The 27,870-nt window shown below is 45.3% G+C and overlaps 1 protein-coding gene across 3 annotated transcripts in view; it reads left to right on the forward strand.

The window, feature by feature from the left end:
• The first annotated feature begins 2,321 nt into the window (after window positions 1–2,321).
• LOC140465086 (endogenous retrovirus group 3 member 1 Env polyprotein-like) overlaps window positions 2,322–27,870 on the forward strand; it is a 35,435-nt gene continuing 9,886 nt past the window's right edge. The window contains exons 1-4 of one of the 3 annotated variants that reach the window (XM_072560941.1): window positions 2,322–2,544; window positions 10,036–10,260; window positions 10,386–10,492; window positions 14,283–14,389. The gene's annotated coding sequence lies outside the window, so the exon portion shown is untranslated. Of the gene's footprint in view, window positions 2,545–10,035; window positions 10,493–14,282; window positions 14,390–27,870 lie in introns of all 3 variants that reach the window. The other 2 variants (XM_072560940.1, XM_072560942.1) reach the window with 2 other exon arrangements.

Below are 27,870 nucleotides of genomic sequence, written 5' to 3' on the forward strand. Positions count from 1 at the left end.
CCAGTTCATGGAGGAGGAGACTATCGAGACAAGGCATGTTGTAGAGACTGAAGCAAGTTACAGCGATACGAATGGTCATCTGGATTAGAGGTTTCAAATATGTGAAATAATTGGTGAGAGGGGAGGACATGACAGAACATGAACTGCTATAGAAGTTAGAATGATTAAAGGCACTGGTCATCAATACAAGCCATAGATACAGTGTTGGAGAGGGAATAGGGAACAGAAAGATCCCAGGCAGCATTACCACTCTCTCGTGGGAGGCCTGCTTTCCCCTCAGTTGTTCTGATGCTCCCTAAGAAAGCACAGGCCTGGACTGATAACTGGGAACTCTCGATGCTGTCTCATTACAACAAAACTTGCAGCAGGCGTGGTGATTGAGCCTGGGGTGTGTCTGTACTGTGCTCCCCCTGCAGCACTTTCTCTATGTCATGTCTTGTTAGCTGATGTTTGGATCCCTCTGCTCTGTGCACTGGAATGATCTTACCTGGCAGCAGGATTTATTGAAGACTCCCGACCTCCCTGACTTTGTCTTTCTGGCTGACCAACCATCGTCCCAACCAGTCGTTGGCCAGTCTATTGAGTCAAGAACACCATGGGTACCTGTAGAAGACACAGAAATAGGCAAAATGGGAAATTAGACGAATGCTTTGAAGGTTACACATACAGAATGGCACTGAGCCCACAGAGATCTGGAAAATCCTGACCTGTGTTGCCTCATCTCTCTGGAGTGGAGAATTCTGTTGGCTTATGATCTGGAGTAGCTTCAAAAGTGAGAGACGCTGACAGAGGCTGCAATTAGACACACACAGTGAGGGATACCACATGGAGAGGTACTGAGTCACATCACCAGAGTGCCGGCTCAAACAATTGTGCAGGAAGAAAGAGTTTTGATTCATGTTGCACTGGGATATACAAACTGTGAGCAGGTGAAGTGATGGCCTAGTGGCATTATTGTGTGAGAATTTATCCAGAAACTCAGCAAGTGTTCTCTGGACACAGGTTCAAATCCCACCATTGCAAATGGTTGAATGTGAAGTAAATGCTTCAAAAATGATGTAATTAAAAACCTGTAAGTGAGTATTAAACAATTGCTGATGTTAATAAAAATCCATCGGGTGCATTCCTGTCTTTAGTGAAGTAATCTGAGATGGGACTGGGATATCACAGGTATTACAGAAACAACAGCTAAGGGAGGGACAGGACAGGCAGCTCAATGTTCCAGGGGACAGATGCTGCAGGAAGGACAGAAGGGGAGCTGAGAGAGGAGGAGAGCTGCTGGTTCTGATGGGGTGAAACATCCCAGCAGGACTGAGAGAGGATATTCCTGCAGGATCGCCCAGTGAAGCTGTGTTCGTGGAATTAATCAATAACAATGGGGCTTCCCTTTCCTCTGATTGGTCTACAGATCCCGGGAGCCCCGCCCTCCTGCACCTTGACCTTCTCAAGATGGCGGCCATTAGCGCTCACTCTTCCCTCAAACAAATGGCGGCCGTGACTCTGGGCCCCTTCCCTGATCAGAGACCGCCACCTCCTTACCCGGGCCTGGAGGGTCTTTTTCGAGTTATTTTTAACCTGATTCCAGGACTTGTGAAATCTCTCCGCTCCTTTCTCCCAGCTTGGCTCCCACACACTGGCTCTGAGCGCCGCTCTCTGAAGCTGATCGCAGCCGCTGCCGGAGAAAGCAGCTCCATGTCTATCTTTCTCAGTGACCTGATCAATGTGACAGTGCGCATGCTCTGTATGGAAACCAAACTGCGCGTGCGTCTGAGATTGCCAGTGACTTTATCCACAATATTCATAACTGCACAGGATCATGGGTGAAATATTAGTCATTAACAAATGCTCTGTCGAGTTGCAATCATTGAGTGGTTTATATGCAAATAGATTGATCGATCCAATTTAACCATGCTAGCCAGATATGTAAATTACCAATTGTTCTGGGAGTTTCAAAATAAGTTTCTTACTCGACTTGTGTAAACCGACCTGTGAATTATTCTCAGCTCGTCCCCCTACACTATTTCAAAATCACCCATGTGTTTCTCTCAGGATTGTTTAAATCTCCCTAATGTACGTTATCAGATTCACATCTCAACTATTTCTTAAAAATCTCACATTGATTCATGGGAGAGGTGTCATGCTCCACTGTGTCGTGAGGATGATCAATTCTGCAAAATAGTTTGCTTTCTGACCAATCCTGAAGCGTTCAACCCCGAGAATGCTTTGGTCCCGCTCCTCACTCACTCTGGTTGGCGGACCGGCCGCTGCTCGGTCCTCCAGTCCAGCCCCTTCCTCTCAATTGCAGAGTTGATTCAGGCGTGACTCAGCAGGCTCAGGGACAAGGGAAGTTAGAGTCGATGCCTTGTGATATCTTGAAACTATCCCGAATCTTGGATCGAGAGGCCTGAGAGGTGCAGGTGTCCCGAAGATATTCCCTAAAGTGCTCTGCTCGGAGGTGTCCAGTCTCCCCAATGTAGAGGAGACCGCATCGGGAGCAACGGATACAATAAATGATATTACTGGATGTGCAGGCAAAACTTTGAGGTAATTGGAAGGCTCCTTTAGGGCCTTGGATAGAGGTGAGGGAGGTAGTGTGGGCGCAGGTTTTGCAATTCCTGCAGTGGCAGGGGAAGGTGCCAGATTGGGAGTGTGGGTAGTGGGGGGGCGTGGACCTGACCAGGTAGTCATGGAGGGAACGGTCTTTGCGGAAGTCAGAAAGAGGTGGGGAGGGAAATATATCCCTGGTGGTGGAGTCTGTTTTGAGGTGGCAGAAATGTCGGCGGATGATTTCGTTTATGCGAAGGTTGGTAGGGTGGAAGGTGAGCACCAGGGGCGTTTTGTCCTTGTTATGTTTGAAGGGGTGGGGTCTGAGTGCAGAGGTGTGGGTTGTGGACGAGATGCATTGGAGGGCATCTTTAACCATGTGGGAAGGGAAATTGTGGTCTCTAAAGAAGGAGGCCACCTGGTGTGTTGTGTGGTGAAACTGATCCTCCTGGGAGCAGATACAGCAGAGGCGGAGGAATTGGGAATACCGGATGGCATTTTTGCAAGAGGTAGGGTGGGAACAGGTGTAATCCAGGTAGCTGTGGGAGTCGGTGGGTTTGTAAAAAATATCAGTGTCAAGTCGATCATTATTAATGGAGATGGAGAGGTGTAGGAAGGGGAGGGTGGTGTCAGAGATGGTCCAGGTAAATTTAAGGTCAGGGTGGAATGTGTTGGTGAAGTTGATGAATTGCTCAACCTCCTCGCAGGAACACGAGGTGGCACCAATGCGGTCATCAATGTAGCGGAGGAAGAGGTGGGGAGTGGTGCTGGTGTAACTATGGAAGATCAACTGTTCTACATAGCCAACAAAGAGACAGGCATAGCTGGGGACCTTACGTGTTCCAATGGCTACCCTCTTGTTCTGGATGAAGTGAGAGAATTCAAAGGAGAACTTGTTAAGGGTGAGGACCAGTTCAGCCAAATGAATGAGAGTGTTGGTGTAAGGGTACTGTTGGGGAAGTCGGGAGAGGAAAAAATGGAGGGCTTGGAGGCCCTGGTCATGGCGGATCGAGGTGTAGAGGGATTGGATATCCATGGTGAAGATGAGGCATTAGGGGCCGGGGGAACTGAAGTCTTGGAGGAGGTGGAGGGCGTGGGTGGTGTCTCGAATGTATGTGGGGAGTTCCTAGACTAGGGGGATAGGACAGTGTCGTGGTAGGTAGAGATGAGTTCAGTGGGGCAGGAGCATGTTGAGACAATGGGTCGGCCAGGGTGGTCAGGCTTGTGGATCTTGGGAAGGAGGTGGAACCGGGCAGTGCGGGGTTCCCGGACTGTGAGGTTGGAAGCTGTGGGTGGGAGATTTCCTGAGGCGATAAGGTTCTGCATGGTCTGGGAGATGATGGTTTGGTGATGGGGGTGTGGGGTCATGGTCGAGGGGGCAGGAGGAAGAGGTGTCCTCGAGTTGGCGTTTGGTTCAGCGGTGTAAAGGTTAGTGTGCCAGACTACCACTGCGCCCCCTTTATCTGCTGGCTTGATGGTGAGGTTGGGATTAGAGCAAAAGGATTGGAGGGCTGCGCGTTGTGAGAGTGAGAGGTTTTAGTGGGGGAGGGGGGATGACAGGTTGAGGCGGTTAATGTCCCGGCGGCAGTTGGAAATGAAGAGGTCGAGGGCAGGTAATAGGCCAGCGCGAGGTGTCCAGGTGGATGCAGTGTGTTGGACATGGGCAAAGGGGTCCTCGGAAGGTGGGCCGGAGTCTTGATTGTGAAAGTAAGCTCGGAGGCGGAGGCAACAGAAGAATTGTTCAATGTCACGGCATGTATTAAATTCATTGATGAGTGGACGGAGGGGGATGAAGATGAGTCCTTTGCTAAGATCTGATCGTTCGTCCCCAGTGAGGGGAAGGTCTGGAGGGATGGTGAAAACTCGGCAGGTCTGGGAGCTGGGATCTGGTGTGAGTGTGGAGCTGGGAGTAGGGGCGGAGCCTGTAAATGGAGTGGGGGAAATGGAGGTGGAGTCATGAGCAGGGTTCCACCCCCATTCCCCCCATGCTGACGTCATCATCCTAGGAAAAATACCTCCATTGCCTACCTTTCTAATCCTCTGATCATCTTGTATATCTCTATCAAATCCCCTCTCGCCTTGTTCTTGCCAATGAGAAGAGTTTCAAGTCTCTCAGCCTTTCCTCACAAGACCTTCTCTCCAGACCAGGCAATGTTCTGGTAAATCTCCTCTGCACATTTTCTAATGTTTCCAGATCCTTCCCGAAATATGGGCACCAGAACTGAACACAATATTCCAAGTGTAGCTGCACCAGCATTTTGTATACTTGCAGTATGGTATTTCAATCCCTCCATGAATGAAGCCGAACACACCGTTTACCGCCTTAACAGCGCTATCAACCTGGGTGGCAACTTTCAGGGATCTATGTACATGGACTCAAAGATCCCTCTGCACACCACACTACCAAGATTTTTTCCATTGACCCAGTATTCAGCCTTCCTGATATTCTTCTCAAAGTGCATCATCTCACATTTAGTTGCATTGAACTCTATATTTGCCACCTCTCAGCCCAATTCTGCAGTTTATCCAAGTCCGCTTGCAACCTGTAACATTCTTCCACATTGTCCACTACTACACTGACTTTAGTGTCATCTGCAAATTTCCTAATCCATTCACCTATACCTGCAGTGGTCCCAAAACAGATCCTGGTGGCACATGACCAGTAACTGGACTCATCACGTTTGCCTCATACGCGAAAGGTCCCCAGTTTGAAACTGGGCAGAAACTGCTTTGTTATTCAACTGCAGAATTTTACATGGACAAGAACGGAGCTTTCTTGCTTGCTTTCCCATCTGCAAACCTGCCTTCGAATTTGCTTGAACAAATCTGCTCTCGTAGTGAGACTTGTTTCTATGCCTCTGCATTTTCTCCAACAGCCTACCATGTGGAACCTTGTCAAAGGCTTTACTTTTGTCCATGTATACCACGTCAAATGCCCTACCCTTATCTACAAGCTTGGTGACCGTCTCAAAAAACTCAGAGGTTTGTGAGACATGACCTGCCCTTGACAAAACCAAGTTGACTATCTGAAATCAAATTGATGTTTGCCAGATGATTTTAAATCTTATAATCCTTTCCTAAACCTTTCCTACAACAGAAGTAAGGCTCACTGGTCTATAATTACCTGGATCATCTCTCCTGACCTTCTTGAACAAGGACACAACATTTGCAATCTTCCACTGCTCTGGTACGAAATCTGCAGACAATGACAACTCAAATATCTAAGCCAAAGGCTATGCTACCTTCTCCCTAGCTTTTCAGAGAATCGTCGGATAAATCCCATCCAGCCCAGAGGACTTGTCTATTTTCACTCCTTCCATCATTGATAACACCTGTTCGTAACTAACCTTGATGATTTCTAGTCTAATATCTCACACCTCATTCTCCTCCTCTACAATATTCTCCTTTTCCTGAGTGAAAACTGATGAGAAATGTTCATTTAGCATCTCTCCGATCTCCACAGGGTCAACACTCACCTTCCCATTCTGTCTGTGATTGGCCCTATTCCTACCCTAATCATCTTTTTATTCCTCACATACCTATAGAAAGCTCTAGGGTTCTCCTTTATTCTATGTGTTAAAGACTGGTCGTGTCCTCTCTTTGCTCTTTTTAACTCTCTCTTTAAATCCTTCTCAGCTGATCTGTAATTCTCCATCTCCTCATCTGAACCATCTTGCCTCATCAACACTTAAAAGCTTCCTTCTTCTTCGTAACAAGAGATGCAGTTTCCACAGTAAACCAAGGTTCCCTTACCTTATCACTTCCTCCTGCCTGACAGGGACATACCTATCAAGGACATGCAATATCTGTTCCTTAAACCAACTCCACATTTCCATTGTCTGAATTCCCTGTATTTTGCTACCCCATTCTGTGCATCTAATTCTTGCCTAATAGCATTATAATTGCCCTTGCCCGATCAATAACTCTTGACCTGTGGCATGTACTAATTCCTTTCCATCACTAAACTAAACTTAACTGAATTATGGTCACTCTCTCCAAAGTGCTCACCTACAACTAAATCAAACACCTAGTCTGGTTCATTACCAAGGACCAGATCCAATGTGGCCTCCCCTCTTGTCGGCCCTTCAACATACTGTGTCAGGAAACCCTCCTGTACACATTAGATAAAAACCGATCCATCCAACGTATTAGATTAATAACATGTCCAGTCAATTTTGGGGAAGTTAAAGTCCCTCATGTTGACCACCCTGTTACTTTCACTCCTATCCAGAATAATTTTGCTAATCCTCTCTTCCACCTCCCTGGAACTCTGCAGAGGCCTATATATAAAATAAATTCCAAGCAGTGTGACCTCTCCTCTTCTGTTTCTAACCTCAGCCCACACTACCTCAGGAGACTAATCCTCATCAAAAGTTCTCTCAGCCACCGTTATACACTCCTCGACTAACGTGACATGCATGGACCCATTGCAGAGCTTCAAACTCCATGAGGCAGCCATACTCTGTGACAGAGAGACTCAGTCTGGAACCTCCTCTGTCCTTAAGACCTTATGCTCTGTCTGTGCCCCTCCATTTCCCCTTTGCACATTCCCTTTCCAACCCATCCCACTTGCATCACTCCACGAATGGTGCTGTCAAGGGCAGAAGTCTATGGAATACCCTCCCTCACCTTCTCTATCCTCCTTTTAAGATGTATTTTAAAATCATTCTCTTTAATCAATATTTTGATCATCCATGAAGCACCTTGGGAGATTTGCCATTGTAAAAGATTCCATTCAATGCAAATAGTTGTTGTTATTGCTGTACATTCGGAGAAACTGGAATGATGCATTCAAAATTCCAACAAGAAAGTCACTGACAGATGTTGTGTGCAGGCCACCAAATAATAACATCACATTGGGATGGGCAATAAACAAAGAAATAACTATTGCCGGTAAAATGGTACAGCTATTATCATGGGTGATTTTAATCTACATGTAGTTTGGTCGAACCAGCTCAGTCAGGGTAGCCTTGAGTTTATTAAGTGTATCCATGATAGTTTTCTTGAACAGTATGAAATGGAACTGACAAGGGAGCAATCTATCCAGTATCTGGCCCTGTGCAATGAGACAGGAATAATTAATGACCTCAGAGTTAGGGATCCTCTTGAAAGAAGTGATCACTGTATGGTTGAATTTAGAATACATATGGAGAATGTGAAGATAAAATCTAACACCTGGGTCCTGTGCTTCAAAACAGGGAACTACAATAGAATGAGGGAGAACCTGGATAAAGTAGACTGGAAACAAAGATTTTATGGTGGGACAGTTGATGAGCAGTGGAAGATTTTCAGAGGCACTTTACAAAGTGCTCAGCAATGATATATTTCAGTGAAAAGGAAGGACTGTAAGAAAAGGCATACTCTGTGATGGGTATCTACGGAAAGCAATCAAATTGAAAGAGAAGGCATGCAAAGTGGCCAAAAACAGCCTGAAACTAGAACTGGGAAAACTATAAAGGTCAACAGAAAGCCACAGAAGAGCTATAAAGAAAAGTAAGATAGAACATGAGAAAAAAAACTAGCACAGACTATAAAGACAGAAAACAAAATTTTATATTGAATGAGAAAAGAGTGGCTAAAGTAAATGTTGGTCCTTTGGAAAATGAGAAGGAACATTTAATTATGGGATATCACAGTGGAGGACACTAATATCTTGCCAATAATTAGCAAAGAGACAAAGATAGGTGAGGATTTGGAAACTGTCATTATTACGGAACAGCTAGTGTTGGACTGTTGGAGTTAATTGAGCTAATGACAGAAAAGTCTTCTGACCCTGATGGAATGCATCCCAGGGTACTAAAGGAGATGCCAGGAGAAATAGCAAATGCACTGGCAGTAATTTTCCAAAATTGACTGGACTCTGTGGCAGTCCCAGCAGATTGGAAAGCAGCAAAAGTGACGGCACGTTTTTAAAAAGGAGGTGGACAAAAGGTGGGGAATTATACACCAGTTAGCTTATTCTCTGTAGTGGGAAAGATGCTTGGGTCTATTATCAAGGAAGAAATAACAGGGAATCTTAATAGCAATTGTCCCATTGGACAACAGAGCGTGGGTTCATGTAGGGCAGGTCATGCTTCACAAATCTTTTGGAATTCTATGAAGACATTTCGAGCAAGGTGGACAACAAGGACCCAGTGGATGCGGTGTACCCAGATTTCCAAAAGGCCTTCAACAAGGTGCTGTGCAAGAGGCAGTTGCATAATATAAAGGTGCATGGTGTTAGGAGTAGAGTATTAGCATGGATAGAAGATTGGTTGACTAACAGGAAGCAAAGTGTGGGGATAAATGAGTACTATTCCGGCTGGCAATCAGTGAGTAATAGTGTGCCTCAGGGATCAGTGTTGGGACTGCGATTATTTAGAATTGATACAGATGATTTGGAGTTGGGGACCACATGTAGGGTGTCAAAGTTTGTATATGAGACTAAGATGAGTAGCAGATCGAAGTGTGTGGAGGACTGGGAAACTTTGCAGAGGAACAGAGATACAGTGAGTGAGTGGGCAATGGGCTGGCATTTGGAATAGAATGTTCATAAATGTAAAGTCCTACTGTTTGGTTGGAGTAACATTAAAAAAGAGATTATTACTTGAGTTTTAAAAAGTTGCATTATTTGCTATGCAGGGGCACCTCAGTAACCTTCTGAATGAAGGTTGGTCACCAGGTACAACAATCAACTCAGAAAGCAAATGGAATTTTGGCCTTCATTGCTGAAGGGATTGTGTTTAAAAGCAGAGGTTATGTTCCAGCTGTATTGGGTGCTGGTGAGGACACATCTGGAGTACTGCATGCAGTTTCTGTCTCCTTACTTGCTCAAGGATGTACCGGCACTAGAGGGGGTGCAGAGGAGGTTAACTAGGTTGATTCCGGAGTTGAGGGGGTTGGCTTAACAGAGACTGAGTAGATTGGGATTATATTCATTGGAAATCAGAAGAATGGGAAACATATAAAATAATGAATGGAATGGATAAAACAGAAGTAGAGGGAATGTTTCCACTGGCAGGTGAAGCTCGGACAAGAGGGCATCACTATAAGACTAGAGGCAGCAAATTTAGGACTGAATTGAGAAGAACTTCTTGACCTCTGTGGTATTCATTGCCCAGGGAAGTAGTTGATGCTAGTTCAGTAAACGTTTTTAAAGCTAAGGTAGCTTTTTAAAAAAGAATTAATTAATTAATTAAGGGATATGGTGAGAACATTTGTAAATGGTTCTGCGTCCACAAAATGATCAGCCATGATCTTAATGAATGGCAGAGCAAGCTCAAAGGGCAGGACGGCCTTCTCCTGTTCCTAGTTCTTTTGTTATATTTTGCATTCTTCCCACACTCTTGACTTTCAGGTGCTGGTGTTAGATTAGGATGGACAAAATTGAAATTCACAGAACACCAGGTTATAGTCCAACAGGTTTATTTGGAAGGACTAGCTTTGCAGCTTCTTCATCAGGTGGTTGTGTGATTTTTAACTTTGTGTCTCACTCTTGTAACTGATAAACAGCAACAAAAGCCACGAAGCAGTGTGCATGCTCCAGGCAACAATGGGGCCCCTGGTGGTTGATGTCAGCAGAAGACCAATGGAAAGGCAGGGGCACAGCTGGAGGACCTGGCGGGGCATTTGGTCCTCCGACCAATCAGAGTAAATGAAGGACGGGACTAGACTATACCACGTGATCATCCTCATCGTGGGCGCGGATGTGCGGTACGTGTAGATGGAGAGCTTTTGGTAAGGAAAGAAATAAACAGCAGGAAGTTGGACAGAAATGGTGTTGGTATGGGCTGAGAGGCTTTACAAACATTTGGTGCACATCGGAAAATACAAATTTGAAACTTACAGTCCTGTTTTTGCAGTAAACTGGAAAATAACCTCATTGTGTGATCGCTGCCATCTTTATTCGGGGCAAAGATTCACTGGACACGTGCGCGGCTGCCAGCTTTGTTGGGGGCAAAGTTCAGAGGTATGTATGTGCAGCCCTCCCTGGTAGAGAATCAAAGGACAGGATTTACAGACCACATTCAAACCCAGAGAAATTGATGTTTTGTTTTCTTGGATTTGTTTCTTCATCCATTTAAATGATTTGGATGTGAATAGAGCCGGTACGGTTCGTAAGTTTGCAGATGACACCAAAATTGGAGGTATTGTGGACAGAGATAAAAGTTGTCTCAGAATACAATGGGATATTAGACAATAGACAATAGATGCAGGAGTAGGCCATTCAGCCCTTCGAGCCTGCACCGCCATTCAATATGATCATGGCTGATCTTTCCCAATCAGTATCCTGTTCCAGCCTTATCTCCATAACCCTTGACTCCACTATCTTTAAGAGCTCTATCCAATTCTTTCTTAAATGAATCCAGAGACTGGGCCTCCACTGCCCTCTGGGGCAGAGCATTCCACACAGCCACCACTCTCTGGGTGAAATAGTTTCTCCTCATCTCTATCCTAAATGGTCTACCCCGTATTTTTAAGTTGTGTCCTCTGGTTCGGCACTCCCCCATCAGTGGAAATATGTTTCCTCCTGATAGAGTGTCCAATCCTTTCATAATCCTATACGTTTCAATCAGATCCCCTCTCAGTCTTCTAAACTCAAGGGTATACAAGCCCAGTCGCTTCAGTCTTTCTGTGTAAGGCAATCCTGCCATTCCAGGAATTGACCTCGTGAACCTACGCTGCACTCCCTCAATAGCCAGAATGTCTTTCCTCAAATTTGGAGACCAGAACTGTACACAGTACTCCAGGTGTGGTCTCACCAGGGCCCTGTACAGCTGCAGAAGCACCTCTTTGCTTCTATACTCAATCCCTCTTGTTATGAAGGCCAGCATGCTATCAGCCTTCTTCACGATCTGCTGTACCTGCATGCTTGCCTTCATTGACTAGTGTACAAGAACACCCAGTTCTCTCTGAACAGCCCCTTTACCTAATTTGATACCATTGAGGTAGTAATCTGCCTTCCTGTTCTTGCCACCAAAGTGGATAACCAGACATTTATCCACATTAAACTGCATCTGCCATGCATCTGCCCACTCACCTAACTTGTCCAGGTCACCCTGTAATCTCCTAACATCCTCATCACATTTCACCCTACCACCCAGCTTTGTATCATCAGCAAATTTGCTAATGATATTGCTGATACCATCTTCTATATCATTTACATATATTGTTAAAAGCTGCGGTCCCAGCACGGATCCCTGCGGTACCCCACTGGTCACTGCCTGCCATTCCGAAATGGAGCCATTAATCACTAACCTTTGTTTCCTATTAGCCAACCAATTCTCGATCCAATCTAGTACTTTGACCCCAATACCGTGCGCCCTAATTTTACTCACTAACTTCCTGTTTGGGACTTTATCAAAAGCTTTCTGATCCACTGGATCTCCCTCGTCCATCTTCCGAGTTACATCCTCAAAAAAATCAAGAAGATTAGTCAAGCATCATTTCCCCTTCATAAATCCATGCTGACTCTATCCTATCCTGTTACTATTATCCAGATGTGCCGTAATTTCATCCTTTATAATAGACTCCAGCATCTTTTCCACCACTGAGGTCAGACTAACTGGTCTATAATTTCCTGCTTTCTCCCGCCTACCCTTCTTAAAAAGTGGCACAACATTAGCCGCCCTCCAATCCTCAGGAACCAACCCCGATTCTATTGAACTCTGGAAAATAATCACCAGCGCATCCACGATTTCCCGAGCCACCTCCTCCAGTACCCTGGGATGCAGGCCATCAGGCCCCGGAGATTTATCAACCTTCAGACCTAACAGTCTCTCCAAAACCAAATCCTAGCAAATATAAATTCCCTTAAGTTCAGGTCCTTCAGCCACTGTTACCTCAGAGAGATTGCTTGTGTCTTCCCCAGTGAACACAGATCTGAAGTACCCATTTAATTCCTCTGCCATTTCTTTGTTCCCAGTAATATATTCCCCTGTTTCTGTCTTCAAGGGCCCAATTTTTGTGCTAACCATTTTTTTGCCTTGGACATACCTAAAAAAGCTTTTACTATGCTCCTTTATATTCTTGGCCAGTTTACCTTCGTACCTCATTTTTTCTCTGCGTATTTCCTTCTTACTAATCCTCTGTTGTTCTTTAAAAGCTTCCCAGTCCTCCGTTTTCCCACTTATCTTGGCTAAGTTATACTTTTTCTCTTTTAACTTTATATGTTTCTTTACTTCCCTCGTCAGCCACGGCCGCCCATGTCTCCTCCTGGGATCTTTCTTCCTTTTAGGAATGAACTGATCCTGCATCTTCTGCATTATACACAGAAATATCCGCCATTGTTCCTCCACGGTCTTCCCTGTTAAGGTATTGAACCATTGAACTTTGGCCAGTTGCTCCCTCATAGCTCCATATTTCCCTTTATTCAACTGAAATATTGTCACTTCCGATTGTACCCACTCCCTCTCAAATTGCAGATTGAAGCTTATTGTATAATGGTCACTACTTCCCAATGGCTCCTTCACTTCGAGGTCACTGACCAAGTCTGGTTCGTTACACAATACCAGATCCAGAATCGCCTTATCCCTGGTCAGCTCCAGCACCAGCTGCTCTAAAAATCCATCTCTGAGGCACTCCACAAAGTCTCTTTCTTGAGGCCCGATACCATCCTGATTCTCCCAGTCTACCTGCATGTTAAAATCCCCCATATTGATCAGATGGGCCAATGGGCTGCGGAGTGGCAGATAGGGTTTAATTTAGATAAATGTGAGATGCTGCATTTTAGAAAAGCAAATCAGAGCAGGACTCACACTGAATTGTAAGGTCTTGGAGAGTCTTGCTGAACAAAGAGACCTTGGAATGCAGGTTCATAGTTCCTTGAAAGTAGAGTCACAGGTAGATAGGACAGTGAAGAAATTGTTTGGGATTCTTCCCTTCGTTGGTCAGAGCATTGAGTAAAGGAGCTGTACAGGACATTGGTTCGGCCACTTTTGGAATATTGTGTGGAATTCTGGTCTCCCTCTTATCAGAAAGAGGCACTGGAGCATGGAAGGTTTGAGAATTGATTTTTTTAAGGATGTTGCCAGGGTTGGAGGATTTGAGTTGCAGGGAGAGGCATAATATGCTGGGGCCATTTTCCCTGGAGTGTCATAGGCTGAGGTGTGATGTTGAAGAGGTTTATAAAATCGTGAGGGGCATGGATAGCGTAAATAGACAAGGTGTTTACCCTGGGGTGGTGGAACCCAGAACGAGAGGATATAGGTTTAGGGTGAGAGGGGAAAATTCAAAAGGAGCCTAAAGGTCAACCAAAATTGTAACATTTAAAAGGCATTTGAATAGGAAGGGTTCAGAGTGATGTCAGTCAAGTGCTGGCAAATGGGAATAGTTTAGGTTAGAATATCTGGTTTGCAAAGATGGGTTGGACTGAAGAGTTTGTTTTTGTGCTAGACATCTCTGACTGTGGGATCATAAAAGTGAACACTGCTCTGATTCACCTCTGGGCTCCTTGATGTCCACCTGTTCATTATCTAGCTTCCTCAGTCTCACATGAGTGTATTTTTGCCACATTTAGTATTTTACTACTACATTCACAGACCTTTTTGGAAATGGATTATCCACTGCTGCCTGACTCCTGACCGTATGCTGCTCCATTATCAGGTTATTTTTTCCACAATATCTTTGACAGTCAAGAATTCTTTTTTCCAATAGGGAGTGGATTTTTCTTCCATTTCTGACAGTCAAATTCTGCACCATTTTCATTCCCTATAATTCATATTGCACTCCCTGAAACATCATGTGTATTTCTCCTACAGATGCCAGTGATCATTGCCAAAGCCCTGTTGCCTGTGGAGAGGGTGATGTTTGACTTCCTTTTACAACTGCAGTTTGAATGGTGAAGGCACTCCCACAACATGGTTGGGTAAGAGACATTACAGATTATTCACTCAGCGATAGTGAGAAGTAGAAGATATCTGTAAAAATCAACATGTTTTTAATTTCACAAAAATATTGAGAACTTTTGACATAAGGCCACAGCTGGAGAATATTATGTCCAGTGACCAAAACCATTGCCAAATAAGCAATTTTTCAGGAATGCCTTAAAGGAAGAAAGCAGATCTTAGAGGGTTAGGGTGGGAATTCCAGACCACGTTGCCTTGGAATCTTTCGAAACAGTCACACAGCTGAACTCAAAAATAAACACATCATTGGGAGTCTAAACTAAGTTATTGAGATATGAAAGGGTGTGTGGTGCAGGAAGATAGGAATGATTACAGCCAGGAATTAAGTCAAGGGTGTGAAAGTAAATTGTTGTTGCTTATAAATGGGAGCCTTTTGATGGATCAGCAAGTTCTGGTACAAGTGAGCACTTGGGCGGTAGAGTTTTCAATATTCTGGAGGTTATAGGGAGGGTGATTGTGGGATGCTGGCCAGGAGTGGGTTTAGGTAATGAAATCTAGAGTTAACAAAATAAATGAATGAGAGTTTCAGTAAATGAGCTGAGACTGTGGTGAGGTCCGGTGATATCACTGAAGTCGAAATAGTGGTCATGGAGTGGGACTGGACTATCACCCTCACCTCACCTCTGGAATTCAGCTGTTTGTCAGTTTGTGAATCCAGTCTGTAACAAGACCAGGATCTGAGTGGCCCTGGCAGAACCCAAACTGGGTCTCACAGAAGGTTATTGCTGAGCAGCTGCATGACAGCACTGTTGATGACACCTTCCATCACTTCACTGCTGAGTGAATGTCGACTGATGGAGGGAAATTGGATGCGTTGGCTCTGTCCTGTGTTTTTGTGTTGAACATCCCTGGGAAATGTTCCACAATGTTAGTAGGTGCCAGTGCTGGACTTGTCTTGGTGGGCAGCAATTTCTGGAGCACAGCCATCAGTATTATTGCCACAATTTTGGTAGGGCTGACTGCCTTTACACTACTTCTCCATTTCTTGATCTGATTTGAAATAAGTTTTCAACCAAGTTGATTCACGTCTCTGATGTCAGGGACCAATGTAGAAGGCTCATCCACTTGGCACTGCTGGCTGAAGATTGCTGCAAATGCTGTTTTCTTGTCTGTTGCATGGATGTGTGAGACCCCTCCATCAGTAAGGGTGGGGATATCTGTGATGCTTCCTGCAGTGAGTTGTTTAATTGTCCATCACCATTCCTGACTAGGTGTGGCAGAACTGCAGAGCTCCGATCTGATCCATGAGTTGTTGGATCACATAGTTCTATTTGGTGTTGCTTACGCTGTTTGGCATGCAGGTTGGGTAGCTTCACCAGGTTGGCACCACATTTTTAGTTATGCCTGGTATTGCTCCTGGCATGCCCTGCGGAACTCTCCATTGAACTAGGGTTGATCCCCTGCCTTGATGTTAATGGTTGAGTGGGGAATATACCAGGCCATGAGATTTCAGATTGGGCTGGAGTACAGTTCTGCTGCTGTTGTTGGCCCACAGTGAGACAGAAGGGTCAAGAGGGCTGATTGCGTTGTATTTTCCAGTGCATTGGTAGATGTAATGTGATCCATCCAGTTTCATTCCTTTGTTGAGACTGTGCAGTGATTAATACAATGAGTGATTTGATGGGCCACTGTCAGGAATGCAACTTTAAAAAAAAAGGTTTTGTGATTTACACATGAAAAAAGTGAAACTATCATGGTATTCGAACAGATGAAAGACTCAACAGACAATCAAGGTATTTTTCAATTGATAATTTCAGTTACATCACACTAAATTTTTGCTATAAATTCTGTGCCTTAGAATTGTGCCCTCCACAATCACCTGATGAAGGAGCGGTGCTCCGAAAGCTAGTGTGCTTCCAATTAAACCTGTTGGACTATAACCTGGTGTTGTGTGATTATTAACTGAAAATATGACCGCAATACGAACAGGGCAGCATGTAAACAGGCTCAGTCCAGTTAATCAATATATTCGGAAGGATTTCCTCCAAGTTTGATGACGCAATATTCGCCAAAACCGTCAACTTCAACACGCAATGTTGCTCTTAACAAAAACTTCAGGCTGACACAAAGCTCCCCACCCCACTGCAATGTGGTAACTGGGCCCGGCCTAGGAATTGCAACTGGGACATTTGTGGACTGTGATCTCAAAGGAAGGGAGCAAACACAATTCTGACAGATTAGTTCTCAAAGATGAGTGGCAAGTTTGAGACAAGGCAGGTGGTATGCCGCCTTGCACTTAGCTTAATTGCATTTCTTATTTACAGTTGTGTTTTGCAAAGTATAAAGAACTATGTGTTTGTTTTCCATGGTTGGAGAGTTTTATCCGAGTTGATTGCAGTTGCTGCCTCTCGCTCCCCAAGTCAAATCATAGATCTATAACAAAACAATAAACTGCAGGTGCTGGAGATCTGAATCCCAGAAACAAAGTGCTGGAGAAACTCAGCAGTTCTGAGGGCATCGGTGAAGAGAAAAATAATGTTACATTTCAATTTCAGTGACTCTTCGTCTGAACGGACAAATGGTCATGAGACTTGGAGCTTCCAATGTTTTATTCCCCTCAGAGATGCTGCTGGACCTGCAGTTCTCCAGCACTGTGCTTTCTCTAGTGAACTTTATTTACAAAACCGATCAGAAAAATACTAATCTCCAAAAGTGAAAGGTTCATTGCAAACGTGAGCATAGTTTCCACACTTGAGTTACACAAGCACGCCTCAGTTTAAAAACAAGATTTAACTCTCAATAATATTCCATCTCAAAATTAGCCAAGTTACATCAGTAATAAAGCTCATCCACCCAATGATGCACTTCAGCACAACATCCTGCAGTGTTTCACACAGCCACCTTCACCAAAGAATGATCACATGTCACAAAATTGAAGGACAAGAGCATGTCTCTTTAAAGGAACTGAAGTCAAACTCAGTTTTTGGAAGGATTTTTATTAAACCTGATTGAACATTTAAATCTCAGAGCATAATCTTTGCTTTTTTAAACAAAGTGTGTGGGAAACATCCCACATCTTGCTAAAGGTTCAGTTCAGTCTGATACATAGAGCCAAAGGTCAAGCAAACATCACACTTTCCATTCACTTCTACAAAGGGCTGACACCACATTTCTTCAGGATTTAAAGTATTTTACAAATTGTTTGTAAAATCATTTGTCACGTTAAAGAACTGAACAATAAATGTCATTGTATGCAATAAGAGTGAAGCCTGTGAGAGCAGATTTAGCTTTGGAGGGCAGTTTATGTGCTTTCTAAATTCTGGGAGCACTTTGGGAGACTGCTCCCAGATGGTGAGAGTGAGCATATCTGGAATGCACTGTTTAGATTTTGGAATCCTTGGGAGAGAATCTGTGGTTTCACTAATACTTGGCTTGTGTTGTTGGTGTACAGTAAGCAATTCATAAAGTTACTTATGTATTGTTGTCGACGACCTGAATGGTATTCAAATCTGCCAGGTTGCCTTCAATAGTGTGAATGCATCTATTGTAAATATTTGGAATATTCCAGAATTGCCCAGTGCTTGGCAAATTCAGGGGGGACAAAAAAATCACATTGAGTAATTTGAAATTAAGAATCCAAGAGGATGTAACCACTGAAGTATTCAATTCAAATAGTTCAATGGAGTGCTCACATTTAAAATACCTGTTATCCATAGGAATGGATGGACTGACAGAATTGGGACCAAATTCCTGGCTGGGGAGTGTGAAATGTGCTTTGATAAAGTCACCTGCATTTACCAACAATAATTTGGCAAGCTCGGAAATTTAAAAAACAATTCGAGCTTCATTGCTGCTCCAGTCGGATCACAAGCTCTGTGAAAAAATAACAATGTTCAGGTTTATTGCATACACTCTGAAACACGTGTTCCTTCTGCAGATCCTGCAAGTTTCCCCAATGAGCATAGTCCATCGAAATGATGTTGCTTACTTTGGCCAACTCATTTCTTTCCGAGCCTCTATAACCTGAAGACTGACCAGAAGCAATTACTCCACATATGTGGGAACATTACCGACGAGGATTTTTTTCTTTCAGAATTGACTTCCATATATTCAAAGTCCAGAAAAAATAAAAAGCTTGTTACCTTTTATAGAGGAATGATTCAGTGGGAGTAAAACGCTAACCTTTTCTTGCTTAATAATCAAGCTACCTAAATTTTAAAAATGAACACTTCTTAATAGTTCGCAAGATCCTAATGAAATATTTTATGTGAAACAAATCACATGATACATAGTTATTCAGATAACAAAACAAGTTTGTTCATTGAAGAACCCAGAGGAAAAGGTCATGAAACAATGTGAGTTTGATATACCTTGTTAGAAACGAAAATCGCTTCTTAATAATCGCTCGAGACAAATTCAGGAAAACAAAGGTTTATTTACAAGTCTGCAGAGTTGGGCACCCTTCTGAGAAAAAGGCGCGCCGAGGCTTACAAAGTTTCTCATTATATACAGCACAAGTCCCTCCCCTCCTTGGCTCTAACGAGCCACGAGTTTCACATTCTTAAACCGTCATTATTCTCCATTTTGCACCCTTATCACAAAGTCTGCAACAAATGTCTCCAGAGTTGTTGTTTTTTTTACCCTGTAGTCTTATCAGTCAAAGACTTATTCTTCTCTGTCTGTGCTAGCGGTCTTATCAATCTGTAGCAGATGTCTCTGTATCAATCTGTAGCAGATGTCTCTCGAGTTGTTTTTCTATCCTGCAGTCTTATCAGTCAAGGACTCATTCTTCCCTGTCTGTGTTAATATTTTCATCAATCAAGGACTTGTTTTTACTCTGCTCACAAAATGTCAGCATTTGCACAATTTAAATTATCCTACTTTTGAGTATACAAAATGTTTTAGAAAAGAAGCAAAAGCCTTGTCTTTTATTATATAGCAGCCTGTTGGGTCAGGCACATCTTAATTGTTTGAACCGAAATTGCCTCTCACAATTCCACCCTTTCTCTTTTTAAGATAAGCCTCCCCTCCTCAAGGGCCCGGGAAATCCTTGGTCTTTCGCAGCAACAGCACCTTAAGTTCCTGCGTCCCATGTTGTGGAACCGCCACTGCCTGGAGTTGGGAAATATTTTTCTGAATTAAAAACTGAATACAGGGGGTTAGGCAAGGTAATATGAGGAGAAGCATCACGCCCCCCCCCCCCAACCACCAGCAACGCCGTGCGCCACCAACTACCACCTAGGAGACCATCCCACCATCCGATGCCACTAAGAGGACGCCAAGATTGTACTGGCACATGGGCCAATTTCCGAATTTCATCGGAAATTTTCAAAACCGCTTTACCATTATCGTCAATTTCTAGACAGCAGTTAGTCAGGTTAAATTTCCCGCACACGCCCCCCCTCCGAGGCCAACAGATAATCCAAGGCAAGTCGGTTTTGATATATAGCAGCCCTCATCTGATTCTGCTGCTTAGCCAGCAGCTCCAGGGCCAGGGCGGTCTGGTTAGTAATAACCTCTACGACTGCTTGGAGCCTGATAATTCGATTTAACATATAGATAGGAGTACGGTATCCCCATGATCCGTCCTGTGCCCATGTAGCTGGCTCGTAGTATTCAATAACCCGGGCCGGTGGCCACTCATCCCCCCAATCACCGACTTGGATATCCCTTGGCGACCTACGGAGGGAGTCAAAGAGTTTAATTCCCAAATCGTCGCCTTCCTCCCAGGGTAATAGGAAGAACGCAGGTCGTATTAGACCCAGGAAGCATACCCCAGCCCATCCCATGGGCAGTTTGGAGTATGCCTGATTACCGCATATCCAAAATAGGCCATCTGGAGCAGGCCCTCCCTGCCTCACAACGTCATCCCACAGCTCCTTTACCCCGGGGACGCCCTCATAAGGACCAGGACCACTGCAATTCCAGTAATCAGCCCCCAGCTCGTCAGAGGAGGAATCAATACGTAATGGAACGCAATTTCCATGACCTCGGTTTGCAATGTACCAAGTAATATCCTCAGGCCACCATACTCGCGTGGTCGCGTCCAATACATTCTGACAGGGACTAATCCCTACCTCCACGGTCCCCTTGCCTTCAATACAGAACTGGCCCTCAGGGCTGTTTGTCAGTCTCCACCCCTGGCTTTTCCTTTCATTGACATGAGTCCAAGTGGTTTGCAGCAATTCCCATATGTCTAAGCTTTGACCAGTCCACGGCCATTGTTCCGACATATGCGGCCCCCCACAAACCCAGCAATTGCTAACATTTAAAACAGTGGCTATTCTAGAGGTGAGATCAATAAACAGGTTTTGTGTAACATCAGGGAGTTCAATCTTTTGTTCTACCTCTTTGTATACAGATGGCACTTTAGAGAGCACGACCGTTCCCTGACGGTCTTGCTCTTTCCCCAACCCCCGATCAGTGTTCTGTATCTTGGCCTCCTTGACTCTGTCAACCTGCTGCCTGAGCAATACGGAGGATAGGCCCCACCGCCCAGTTTTGTTAATACACACCCAGCGGTCATTTATAGGGCATCCACGGATTTTGCCACCGTATCCTTTATTATACAGCTGATAATAGGGTCTTCCACCCTCCCAACATTCGTGTCGTGCACTCACATCGTAACACCAATCGTCCACATGGGAGTGAGACACAAATGATCCCGAGTAGATTCGAATCCCGAGCCTTACTGTAGTCCAACATTTGTCACATCTCCCCTCACCCTCCCCCACATACAGGAGTAAACTGATCAATATCCCCACCAATACAGTCCAAGTAGAGTTCATTATCGCTGTCTTTTCAGTTTTACCACCAACGGCTTGTCCCCTTGCTCGCATGTCCAAGTGCTTTCTCCTTCAGGCGGAACAGGCCCCTTTATCCTTGATGCGTGGACCCACCCTTTTTCTTTCGTCCGAACAGCTGCTTCAGTTGTTAACAGAACCAGGAACGGTCCTTCCCACCGCGGCTGGAGCTTTTCGGCCTTCCAGGTCTTAACAAGTACCCAATCTCCGGGCTCCACCTTATGCAGGAGGAAGTCGAGCGGCGGAGTCTGAGCCAGGAGACCTTTCCTCTGGAGTTCTGCAAAAGAACGGGATAAGGCCAGTAAATAGTTTCTGACAAATACATCTCCCCCTTGTAGAGTGGGACATCCATCAACCTTACTCCAATATGGTAATCCGAACAGCATTTCATAGGGGGAAACCCCGACATCCCGGCGAGGTGCCGTACGTATCCTCAATAGGGCAATGGGCAGGCACTTCGGGCAAGGTGACTTAGTTTCTAACACCAGCTTAGTCAATTGGGGCTTGAGCGTGCCATTCATTCTCTCAACCTGACCCGAACTCTGAGGATGCCAGGGTGCATGGAATTTCCATTGGATACCCAGGGCAGTACAGATCAAATGGTGTAGCTTAGAAATAAAATGTGTCCCACAGTCGGAGTCGATAGATTCCATTATGTCATATCTCGGGATTATGTTCTCTAACAACAGTCGGGCCACGGTTGGTGCATCGTCATTGGCAGTTGGGAAAGTCTCTACCCAGTGAGTGTAATGGTCTACTATTACTAGCAGATATTTCCATCTCTGTACTGGGGGTAATTCTGTAAAGTCGACTTGGATCCTCTGGAATGGCCTAATTGCGAGGGGCTGACCACCGGCTGGCATAGAACGCATGGCTTTCTGGTTAATACGCCGGCAAGTGGGGCATCCGACTACCTCTTGTTGGGTTAATGTGCATATCCCCCTGCATACATAGTCTCTCAGGAACGTGTCACACATGGCTTGCACCCCCCAGTGGGTCTGATGGTGTAATCGGTGCAGAATACCCCGGGTGATCTGTTTGTTCAGTACTTGTCTCCCATCAGGAACCATCCACTTCCCGTTAGTATCTAGCCGGGCACCCAATTGATCCATTTTATCAATCTCCCCCTGGGTGAAGACGGGTTGTTTAGCGAGCCCTTCCCTCAACGGTATTAATGTTAAAAATTGGACGGATTTTTCGACCGCTGCCCGCTTGGCTTCCTCATCTGCCAGCCGGTTTCCCACCGCTTCTGGTGTCGACCCCTTCTGGTGACCGGGTACATGGACTACTGCGAGTTCCGTAGGTAACGCCAGGGCCTCCAACGTTAGGCTGATCATTTGTTCGTGAGCCAATTCTTTTCCCCGGGAAGTTATCAATCCTCTCTCTTTCCAGATTTTTCCGAAAGTATGAACGATTCCGTATGCATACTTTGAGTCAGTATATATGGTCCCCACTTTCCCTTCCAACAACTTCAGGGCCCTCTGGAGGGCGTACAACTCACAGGATTGGGCTGACCACTTCCCAGGCAGTCGTCCGGACTCAATCGTCCGTTTTGTTGCACCATCTACGACAGCATAGCCACTGTACCGGATCCTACTGACGCACCGGGAGGATCCGTCGATGTACAGTTCCTGTCCCTCACCCAGCGGGGCCTCTTGCAGGTCCTCTCGGCTTTTGGTCTGCAGGGCTACAAATTCCACACAATCATGCTCCTGTCCTCCATCTGCAGGACATCCGTACAGAAACTGGGCAGGGTTGCAACTGAGATCTTTTGCAAAAGTAAGATCGTCTCCGGTCATCAAAATTGTCTCATACTTGAGGATACGAGAGTCTGTTAACCAGCGGTGAGCCTTCTGATCCAGTATGGTGCTAACTGAATGTGGGGAGTATACTATGATTCTTCCTCCAAAGGTAAGTTTCCGGGCCTCTTCTACTAACATTGCCGTAGCTGCCATTGCCTGTATACAGGTCGGCCATCCACAGGACACAGGGTCTAACATTTTTGACAAAAATGCAACCGGATGACGCTTCCCTGCACGCAGCTGGGAAAGCACACCCTGGGCAATTCCGCCGGCGCTATTGACATATAACTGGAACGGTTCCTTCAGGGTGGGTAAGGCCAATACCGGAGCTCGGATCAGTTTATTTTTAATAATATTAAATCGCTGCTCCTCTTCATCTGACCAGTACACCTGTGGTCCTTCTTGTCCGAGTTTGTCGTACAAAAATTTTACTAGAGTGGTGTAACTTTCAATCCATATCCGGCAATACCCCACCAGCCCCAGGAATTGTCTGATCTCCTTCTTGGTCCTGGGTATTGGCATACCCGTAATCCCCAATATTCGTTCCGGCGTGATACGGCGATGCCCCTTACTGACTCGATGGCCCAGATATCTTACCTCTTGCTCCACAAACTGGAGTTTCGTCCTGGAGACACGTAGGCCCTGTTTCCCCAGGAAGTTCAGCAGGGCAACGGTGTCTGCTCGTACTTCCTCCTCTCTTAGTCCTGAGAGTAGGAGATCATCGACATATTGGAGCAATTGATTCCCCGCGTTACACTGAAATCCTCCTAAGATCTGCTCCAGTATTTGTCCAAACAAGTTGAGTGATTCCGTGAATCCCTGTGGCAAGACCGTCCATCTTACCTGTCGCTTTCATCCTGTGAAGGGATTCTCCCATTCAAATGCGAAAAGGTTCCGACTTTCTTCGTCAAGGGGGCAACTCCAGAAGGCATCCTTCAGATCTATTACACTGAACCATTCATGTTCGGGGGGAATTTTACTCATTAACGTGTAGGGATTGGGTACCACCAGGTATCGAGCCTGGACTACTTCATTCAACCCCCGCAAGTCTTGTACCAACCTATACGTCCCATCCGGCTTCCTCACAGGAAGTATTGGAGTATTGAAAGGGGACATACATTCCTCCAGCAGTCCATCTGTGATTAATCTTTCTATCACAGGTTGTAACCCTTCCCGTCCTTCCATAGCAATCGGGTACTGTTTCCTTCTTACCGGGCCTTTTCCTGGTAACATGGTGATTTGGAGAGGTTTGATGTTTAGACCCCCTCTGTTCCCCTCTCGGTACCATACGTCCGGGTCTATTTGTTGATCATCTTCTTCGGTGAGGGTGAACAACCTTACCACCATTTCCCCGTTACTTGGTACCGTTCCAATCCCTAGTTTGACCTGCAAGTCTCTTCCTAACAAATTAAACCCCGCCGATGGCAGTAGAAGGAGGTCTCGTTTAGTAGTTCTGTTTTCATACCCAATTTCCACGTCCTCCACTACTGGGACTTGCAATTTCTGTTCTCCAATTCCAGATACTCCCATAACTGTTCCTCCTGCTCGGGCGCCGGGGGGTATTTGGATTATACTTGATCTTTCGGCTCCCGAGTCCACCATAAATGTGATCTCCGACCGTTGGGGCCCTACTTTCAAGTTTACCGGGGTTCCTGTCGATAGTCCTTTTGCCCCAAGGGTAGGAACCCCCGACCTCCCTAATCTTCCTCCATCAGGGCGTACGACCGCACCTCCCGCTTGTAGCGGGGGCACTCTCGCTTAAAATGTCCCTTTTCATTACAGTAGTAACATCTGAGTATCCTCCTCGTTTCCCTGTCGCGGTCTCGTGTTCCTCCACTCTTCCTTTGTTCAGGCCATGGTCCTCTTTTCCGCTGCTCTTGCCATGACTCTCCCCTTTCCTGTTGCTGCCACGGCTCTCCCTTTTCCCTTCTTCCAGCTGTCACTTATTGCACAGTCTGCATCATTATCTTTGTCGCCTTCTTTTGCTTCTCATCGTCCCTTCTCACAAACACCTTTTGCGCCTCCCGTAGTAGTTCACTTAGAGGTTTACTATCCCAATCATCCATTTTCTCTAACTTCTTTCGTATGTCCGGCCAGGCTTTTGATACAAACTCTACCCGTATGAGTTATTGTCCCACATCCGTCTCAGGGTCCACCCCAGCGAACTGCTGCAAGTTCTTCCTAATTCTGTCTAGGAAGTCCGTAGGGGTTTCTTCCGGGTTTTGATGATTACCAAAGGCCTTGGTAAAATTGTGCCCCTTCGGGGCTGCCTGCCTTATTCCTTTTATCCAATAATCCCGCATGTCTCTCATGTTGCGCCATCCTTCTTCTGTTTTCTTATCCCACTCGGGGTCGGTGAGGGGAAACTTCTGCTCCCCTCCTTCTCTCCCCTCTCTCTCCCAGATCAAGAGTGCAGCTTGTCGTATCATCTGTCGCTCCTGGCTAGAGAACAATGTTTTCATGATGGAACACATCTCTTCCCACGTGTAAGTATTCGGACCCAGGAACTGATCCAATTGTTCAGCTAGGCCCATGGGGTCCTCTAGTAGACCCGTCATCTCCCTCCTGAAATTCCGTACTTCAGTACTCGTCAAGGGAACGTTCACATATCCCATCCCTCCTTCCTCGCCCCCCCCATGGGCACTTCCCGGAGTGGATTCATTCTTGCAATCGAGACAGGGTTTTGTCTGTGACTCCTTCCAGCTTGAGATCTAGTCTGTACCCCTGAGGCAGCCTGTGATTCCTCCCCATTTTCTTCCCCTTCCCCTGACTCGTCGTCACCCGAAGGAACATTTTGTGGGGCAGACGGGGTCACGTAGGGTGGCGGTAAGTGATCTAAAGGTTCCCATTCTTTCTGCCCTTTCGAGTCTTCATTAGTTACCTTCATTTTGCAAGATATTGTGACCGGTAGCCAACAAAGGGCATAATCACTTTCTTCCAGAATAACATTAGGTTTCGAATTGACATATAAAATGAGAGCTTGCCGGACCCAGTCTTCGTCAGTACCGAATCTAGGCCACCACACTGAGTCGCCCTGAATAGGTTTCTGGGACCACTTTTGACAGTATTTTACCATCTTCCTTCTAGATTTTCCTTTTCTCCTACCCTGATTCCAATTATTTAACATTCTTCCTAATGGACTATCGTCAGGTACCCCGAGGTATGTGTCATTGTCCCTGTTCAAGCCCACCCTTCCCTTATTTGCCTTGGATCCCTTATTTCCCATTGCCGAGCACTTCGTATTTCTTGTATTATCCCGTGATAATCTATCACAATTTAGCCAATTCCCAGACCTTCAGTCCCGTGATCGCCCAGGTTCCTTTGCAGGCACCCCCGGTCTTTGGATTCCTGTGTCCTACGTCTCTGTGACACAGATCACAGGCACCCCGTAGGTACACGTTCCTCCTCAAACACGGTCTCTGCAAAATCCCTCACAGGCGAGCCCCGGTCTCTAGATACCTGAGTCCCACGTCTCTGTAGAAAAATCCACAGGCACCCCGTAGGTCCCCAGGCCTCCGGAAACACGGTCCCCGCAAGTTTTTTTCTTACCTGGGTTCGGTGCACCGAAATTACTCGATCGTTAACTGTCCACACTGCCTCGGCCACACCCCTCCTTTGTTTTCCTGAGCCTCCCGGATATCACTCGCTCAAGCCGCGCGGGGCGACAAGCAAGGAATCAGGGACTGCCGAACTCGGCAGGGTGCACCTTCTCCGATATCCTTCCTCAGCTCCCCTCGCGGCCGGAGTGTTGATCGGACGAGCCCCCAAGTTTGTTAGAAACGAAAATCGCTTCTTAATAATCGCTCTAGACAAATTCAGGAAAACAAAGGTTTATTTACAAGTCTGCAGAGTTGGGCACCCTTCTGAGAAAAAGGCGCGCCGAGGCTTACAAAGTTTCTTATTATATACAGCACAAGTCCCTCCCCTCCTTGGCTCTAACGAGCCACGAGTTTCACATTCTTAAACCGTCATTATTCTCCATTTTGCACCCTTATCACAAAGTCTGCAACAAATGTCTCCAGAGTTGTTGTTTTTTTTACCCTGTAGTCTTATCAGTCAAAGACTTATTCTTCTCTGTCTGTGCTAGCGGTCTTATCAATCTGTAGCAGATGTCTCTGTATCAATCTGTAGCAGATGTCTCTCGAGTTGTTTTTCTATCCTGCAGTCTTATCAGTCAAGGACTCATTCTTCCCTGTCTGTGTTAATATTTTCATCAATCAAGGACTTGTTTTTACTCTGCTCACAAAATGTCAGCATTTGCACAATTTAAATTATCCTACTTTTGAGTATACAAAATGTTTTAGAAAAGAAGCAAAAGTCTTGTCTTTTATTATATAGCAGCCTGTTGGGTCAGGCACATCTTAATTGTTTGAACCGAAATTGCATCTCACATACCTCAATCATCATTTCAAGTGCATTCTCTGAATAAATTCTCCTTTTCCTCCTCGAAGTATTCAACTTCTTGAATAATTGAGAGAATGAAGTCACAGTTGTACAACACAAAATCAGACCCTTCAGTCCAACTTGCCCATGCTGACCAGATATCCAAAATTGATCTAGTCCCATTTGCCAGCATTTGTTCCATATCCATCTTAAACCCTTTCTACTGATTCAGTTTATTTTACTTTATCAGCACTTGAAATACTGACATTTTCTTTCTCCCGACATTGATTAAAGAAGTTATAAGTTCATTCATCCAAGTTAATTTTGTAATCTTTCACAAAGAAAAAAGTGAGAACAACATATCGCTCAGTGCAAAACAAAATACTGCAGCTGTGCGATTTTTGGGAACACTGTAAAGGTGAGGCACTGATACTGCACAAGTTTGTCAGCATGGTTTCAATTACTGACAATAATTTAGTCATGACTTAGCCTTCCCATACTTAAGGTAAATGT

The sequence above is a fragment of the Chiloscyllium punctatum genome, chromosome 41 (assembly GCF_047496795.1).
Source record: "Chiloscyllium punctatum isolate Juve2018m chromosome 41, sChiPun1.3, whole genome shotgun sequence".
Classification (NCBI taxonomy): domain Eukaryota; kingdom Metazoa; phylum Chordata; class Chondrichthyes; order Orectolobiformes; family Hemiscylliidae; genus Chiloscyllium; species Chiloscyllium punctatum.